This window comes from Arachis ipaensis, chromosome B01 (genome assembly GCF_000816755.2).
Source record: "Arachis ipaensis cultivar K30076 chromosome B01, Araip1.1, whole genome shotgun sequence".
Taxonomy (NCBI): domain Eukaryota; kingdom Viridiplantae; phylum Streptophyta; class Magnoliopsida; order Fabales; family Fabaceae; genus Arachis; species Arachis ipaensis.
In genome coordinates, this window is record NC_029785.2 from 75,579,854 (window position 1) to 75,587,313 (window position 7,460).

Consider the following 7,460-nt stretch of genomic DNA (forward strand, 5'->3'; position numbering starts at 1 on the left):
TGGGGTGGTTGATATGTATTTTGTGGTTTCTTGTATTGATTATTATTAGCATTTTGCTGGTCGTGGTTTGAGTAAGTTGTGTTTCTTGAGTTGTTTTGATTTGAGTTTTTCTGCCACGGTTGCTGGCTGTGGGTGTGGTTATCTCCCCATCTGAGATTTGGATGGTTCTTCCAGGATGGATTGTAGGTGTCACCATAAACCTCATTTTGGCCTGAGCCTTGGTTGTGCACATATTGAGGTTGTTCCTGCTGCTGATTTTCTTGGTTTTCTTCATTTTGTCCCCATGTGGTTGATGGTTGGCTTGTATTCACTGTTGCAACTTGTAAACTATCAATCTTTTTAGCCATCTGCTCAAATTGTTCTTGAATCTGCTGCTGCATTATCTTGTTTTGAGCTAGGATGGTGTCCACCCCTTCCATTTCTAACACTCCTTTCCTTAGTGATGGTTGGCGTTGTCTCTGATAAGCAAAGAAGTATTGATTGTTTGCCACCATATCAATGAGGTTCTGAGCTTCTTCAGCTGTCTTCATAAGTTGCATCGAGCCTCCTGCGGAATAGTCAAGTGCCTCTTGAGCTTTCATTGTCAGTCCTTCATAGAAATTTTGGAGTTTATCCCATTCATTAAACATCTCAAGAGGGCACTTTCTGATTAGAGCCTTGTATCTCTCCCATGCCTCATAGAGAGGTTCAGCATCCATCTGTGTGAATGTTTGTACTTCGGTCTTCAATCTAATAATCCTCTGAGGCGGGTAAAATTTAGCAAGGAATTTGCTGACTAGATCTTCCCAATTGTTGATGCTATCTCTTGGAAATGACTCCAACCATTGAGTGGCTTTGTCTTTGAGGGAAAATGGAAATAGCAGCAATTTGTAACTGTCAGGATGCACACCATTGGTCTTCACTGGGGCCTTTGCTCTTGATGGAATTGGGTTGATAGAGGCCTTGGTTGATTGCTTTTGGAGTTTGGAGAAGAACCGAAGTGAACTGGGTTTGGAATCATGAAAGCTTGAGTAAAAGTTTGAGTAAAAGTTTGAGGCAAACTTTTACTCAAACTTTTCATATCAGATGGAATCATGTAAGCTTGAGTAAAAGTTTGAGTAAAAGTTTGAGGCAAACTTTTACTCAAACTTTTCACATCAGCCACCCTCTTTTGCTGATACCAACGTTGGGGCAAAAGTTAGGGGTCTAACTTTTGCTCCAACGTTGGCCTCTCCTTGCACACTCATGGCGCCAACGTTTGCCAAAAAGTTTGAGGCAAACGTTGGCGCAAGCTTTTGCTCTCCAGGGTGTGTTGTTCATGGCGCCAACGTTTGCCAAAAAGTTTGAGGCAAACGTTGGCGCAAACCTTTGCTCTCCAGGGGCCAAAAGTTTGCCAAAAAGTTTGAGGCAAACTTTTGCTCAAGCTTTTTGCCCAAAAGTTTGCCAAAAAGCTTGAGGCAAACTTTTGCTCAAGCTTTTTGCCCAAAAGTTTGCACAAAAGTTTGAGGCAAACTTTTGGTCAAGCATTTTGCTCCCTGGTTCGTTTTCACTTATTCCAAAAGTTTGAGCTAAAGTTTGAGGCAAACTTTTGCTCAAACTTTTTGTCCTCTCTTCCTCCTAGCCATTCCTTCTTGCTTCAACCTTTCTCCAAGCTTTCTTCACCTATCATTAATAAACCAAACATATCAAAGCTATGCTCAAAATCATGAGATATTCATTCTTTCATAATATGTGACAATTATAGCATAAAACCTCATGAAATTGCATTAATTCATCTATGGTTGATTAAATCAAAGGAAGCATGAAAATCTACCCAATTGGCTTGCTTATGGCTCAAGAAAGTGCATAATTCAATTGAAAACAAAAGAAAAAGGCTAGTGAAACTAGGCTAAGATGACTTGTCATCAACACTCTGTGTCAAACACAAATGGCGTGTCAGCAGCTAGCAGATTGCTCAGGGGTTTTGCAATTTTTGAAAAATCCTTTATAAACCTCCTGTAGAATCCTGCATGCCCCGGAAAGCTTCTGATTGCTTTAACATTAGCAGGTGGTGGTAGTTTTTCAATTACCTCCACTTTAGCTTGATCCACCTCTATTCCCTTGTTTGAAATTTTATGCCCAAGGACAATTCCTTCAGTTACCATAAAGTGACATTTTTCCCAGTTTAAAACTAGGTTGGTCTCTTGGCATCTTTTCAGAACAAGTGCTAAATGGTTAAGGTAGGAGCTGAATGAGTCTCCAAATACTGAAAAGTCATCCATGAAGACTTCCAGAAATTTCTCTACCTTATCAGAGAAGATAGAGAGCATGCACCTTTGAAAGGTTGCAGGTGCATTACACAGACCAAAAGGCATCCTTCTATAAGCAAACACTCAAGAAGGACATGTAAATGCTGTTTTCTCTTGGTCCTGAGGATCTACTGCAATTTGGTTATAACCTGAATAGCCATCCAAAAAGCAGTAGTATTCATGACCTGCTAGTCTCTCTAGCATCTGGTCTATGAATGGTAAAGGAAAATGATCCTTTCTGGCGGCTGTATTGAGCCTTCTGTAGTCAATACACATGCGCCACCCTGTAATTGTTCTTGTAGGAACCAGTTCATTCTTTTCATTATGAACCACTGTCATACCTCCCTTTTTGGGGACAACTTGAACAGGACTCACCCAGGGGCTATCAGAAATAGGATAAATAATTCCAGCCTCCAGTAATTTGGTGACCTCTTTTTGCACCACTTCCTTCATGGCTGGATTTAGCCGCCTCTGTGGTTGAACCACTGGCTTAGCATTATCCTCCAATAGGATTTTGTGCATGCATCTAGCTGGGCTTATGCCCTTAAGGTCACTTATGGACCACCCAAGAGCTGTCTTGTGTGTCCTTAGCACTTGAAGTAGTGCTTCCTCTTCCAGTGGATTTAAAGCAGAGCTTATGATCACTGGAAAAGTGTCACCTTCTCCTAGAAATACATATTTCAGGGATGGTGGTAATGGCTTGAGCTCGGGTTTAGGAGGTTTCTCCTCTTCCTGAGGAAGTTTCAGAGGTTCTTTCGATTCCTCTTAATCCTCCAAATCAGGCTGAACATCTTTAAAGATGTCTTCCAGCTCTGACTTGAGACTCTCAGCCATGTTGATCTCCTCTACCAAAGAGTCAATAAGATCAACCTTCATGCAGTCTTTGGGTGTGTCTGGATGCTGCATGGCTTTGACAGCATTTAACTTGAACTCATCCTCATTGACCCTCAGGGTTACTTCCCCCTTTTGGACATCAATGAGAGTTCGTCCAGTTGCTAGGAAAGGTCTTCCTAGAATGAGAGTAGCACTCTTGTGCTCTTCCGTTTCCAGCACCACAAAGTCAGTGGGAAAGGCGAATGGCTCAACCTTGACAATCATGTCTTCAATCACGCCTAATGGGTATTTAATGGAGCCATCAGCAAGTTGGAGACATATCCAGGTTGGTTTGACTTCTTCAGTTAAACCAAGCTTTTTGATAAAGCTGTCTTGGTGCAATTACCCTCTAGTGTGCATGGTATCAGAAAGCTCCCGGGATCCTTAAGCTTTTCTGGGAAGCTTTTCAGAATGACTGCATGATAAACCACTATTTTATGGTTTATATTGTGTTTAATTGTGTGGTTTTGTCATGATCCTTGCCCACTTATTCATCAATTTAGCATGCAATTAGATTTCCTTCCTAAATTCAGTACATGTTTGAAAATTGCTTCCTAGAGACTTTAATTATTTATTTTTAATTCTCCTTTATTCCATTCGATGCCGCGATCTGTGTGTTAAGTGTTTCAGACTTTATAGGGAATGAATGAGTTGGAGATTGGAGAGGAAGCTAGCAAAAATGGAAGGAACACAAGAATTTGAGGAGATAACCAGCGAGAAGTGACGCGGTCGCATGGCTCACGCGACCGCGCGAAGGAGCACAAATCGCAGTGACGCGGCCGCATGGTTTGCGCGGCCGCGCGGATTGGAAAGCGCAAGCGACGCGGTAGCGTGGGCGACGCGAACGCGTGGAGAGGAAAAAGCGCAAGCGATGCGTCCGCATGGACGACGCGATCGCGTGACATGTGCGATCTGCATAATCTGCAGAATCCGCTGGGGGCGATTTTGGACCTTATTTCGGCCCAGTTTTCGGCCCGGAACAGCAGACTAGAGTCAGAGAATATGCAGAAACAACACAGACATTCATTCAGTAGTTTTAGATCTAGTTTTTCACTCTCTTAGGTTTTTCTCTCTAGTTTTTAGAATTTTAATTTTCAATTGGTCTTAGCATTGGAACAGGGAGAAGAATTATTTCCTCATCAAGACTTCATCATTCTAGTTTGTTCTCTTAACTTGGTTCTATTCTTCCATGTTCTTTGTTATGTTCAATTTTGTCATTCAGATACTTTTATGATTATTTAATGCAAGGATTATTTCTTTTTAATTCAATTTCAATTCCAATAATCATGTCTTCTTTTAATTCCCTTTCATGTGCTATGGATTCTTTATTTACAATGCGTGAGTAGTTTTCTTACTTGATGGGGAGTTGATTAAAAGGAACTCTTGAGTTGGAAGGATTGAAAGAAAATTTGTAATTGGGTTAAATGTTGGATTGCTATCCTGTCACCGACGCCAATCCCTTTGAACTAAGTGGGTTGCAACTTGTAAATAGATCTGGCATTCCCACTTGTTTGACTTTCCCTTACCTAGTAAAGGATAACCAAACAGAACAACCATTAATTATAAATTAATCTTACAATCACACCATCAATGATAGAGATTCTAACCAATCAATTCCCAGTCAAGGCTTTTATTTATATTATTTAAAATTCCTCAATTTAAATTCCAATTTACTTAGCTCAACTTCTTGGAAAATCTGATTAATAAAACAGCACACTTTTCTGCAACTCGTTGGGAGACGACCTGGGACTTAAAACTCCCAGTAATTTTAATTTAAACTCTCTGTGACATATTTCTAAATTGATAAACAGATTCTCGGTGAGTTAAGAACTATACCTGCAACGTAACCATTTTAATAAATTTTTAATTCACCAGCTTCTGCTTCCCATCAATTTTTGGCGCCGTTGCCGGGGAGTTGCAATAGAGTGCTAATTTTATTAATTAGAATTTATTTATTTGCATTTTATTTAATTTTGCTACTATGAGCTGCGTGTTTCTTCCGTCAAATGACGCGTTCACTTCCTGATCCGCGCTTGCTAATATTCGATCCTGAAATTGAAAGGACTATTTCACGAATAAGGCGAGAACAGCGTAGGTTAGCCCGCTCTGAGGGCGGATCTGAAAGTGAATCTGAGGAAGAAACCAGCCCCCGTTCTACTGATTCGGTTATTTTACGTGCAGAAAACATGGCAGCTAGAAGAGTTACCATTCAAAAGGAAGGAGCTCCTGATTTTACAATGCAACCGTTTCAAGCGCATCATCCAGCGGTAGCTATGGATTTTGAAATAAAGACCGCACTGCTAAATTTGATGCCCAAGTTTCATGGCCTACCTGCTCAAGAGCCTATCAAGCACTTGAGAGACTTCTAGGCAGCCTGTTCTACTGTCAGGCGTGATGGCACTGATGAAACTTCAATTCTGCTGAAAGCTTTTCCGTTCTCTCTTGAGGGAAAAGTAAGAGAGTGGTACTACACTCAACCTCTAGCAAATGTATCCAACTGGGATACACTCATAAAGGAGTTTCTGGAGAAATTCTTTCCATCTGAAGTTACTGATAAACTGAGGAAGGATATCTCTACAATTGTTCAGGATGACAATGAGACTCTCTTTGAATACTGGGAGCGCTTCAATAATCTTCTGGAAGCATGCCCCCACCACATGATTGACAAGATCGTGCTACTCAGCTATATCACACAAGGTATGAGGCCCCAAGATAAGACCACATTGGAAAGTGCCAGCAATGGGTCTATGAAGAAGTACAAGACCACTGATGAAGCTTGGCAATTGATCAGTGATTTAGCTGAATCTACTTGGAACCACAGACAGAAGCAAGGCCGTTCAAAAGCCGTTGCAGAAGTATCTTCTGGCATAGAGACTGCTGCTCTAAATCGAAGCATCTGTGAGATGACCAACTTGCTAAAGCAAATGCAGTTGAGTCAACAAGCTCAGCAAACTCAACCGCAGCAAAACCAACAACTAGTTCCATAAAGAATTTGCAGAATTTGTGCTGATTACAGCCATTACACTGATGAATGCCCGCAGCTCTAACAAGAAGACAACATGGTGGCATCCACTCACAACTTCTATGACCGTCCTAACCAAGGGTACAATCAAAGTGGAAATAATAACCATGGATGGAAGGACAATTCAAACCAGAATTGAAGGGACAACAATAATAGGGGAGGCAGAGATAATCAGGGGAATCAAAGGTGGAATAATAACAACAACAGGCAGCAAAATCAACCTTACCGAGCACCTCACCTGAGGTAAAACCAAGGACCACCGAATAATCAGCAGCAAACCTCTCAATTTACTCATTCTTCTGTATCTTCTAATGAAGATTTATTACAAGCTTTTGAGAAAAGACAACTGGCCATGGAAAATACCATCGTGAACAGTATTAACGCCAGTTTGAATGGTTTTACCTCTACTCTGCAAGCTCTTATGACACAACTTGGTTCAGCACAAAATTCTAGTAACCAACCTTCAAGCACCACTGGAATCCCCTCTCAACCATTACCCAATCCAAAGGGAGGCATTAATGCCATCACCCTGAGGTCCGGAACCACACTGCAGGAGAGGAATAAGGAGGAACCAAGCTCACCAGAATACGCCTCAGCTGAAAAGGTGGTAGAAATCGAAGATATTGAAGAGGAAGAGGACATACAGGACATAGTTGAAGAAGAAATAGCTCAACCACAGGAAGAAGCACCAAAAGGCACAGGCACCACAGAAAACACTACTCCCATTCCATTTCCACAACTTGCAAGGAAGCCCAGGAAGGAAGACCATTCCTGAAGACATCAAAATTCAAATTGGATGCTTTTTCAGGAACATACTCCTTTGAAATAGATGGCCGCATAGTGATCTTCAATCTGAATGGAGTCATTAACAACCCCCCAGAAGATCGTTCTATCTTCCAGTGTGATATCATAGATGAAAGTGTGGCTGAAGTCCAAAAAGAAGAGTTTGAAGAGAGGCACACTGGACAAGGTCCGAGTGTGGGGACCCTCTTAACTGACAATGAGGACACTTCGCCATTTTCACAAGCCCCAGATAATCCAGAGCCTGCCCATGATCAAAAGTTAGAATTGAAACCTCTCCCTCCACATCTCAAATATTCTTATCTTGAGGATGAGCAGAAGCTTCCGGTTATTATTGCAAGAGAACTGACTTCTCAACAAGAAGAGCAGTTACTTGATGTACAGAGGAAGCATAAGAAGGCAATTGGGTGGAGTTTGGCAGACATAGTTGGAATCAACCCTCAAGTATGTGAGCACAGAATATTTTTAGAAGAGGGAGCAAGACCTGTCCGTCAACC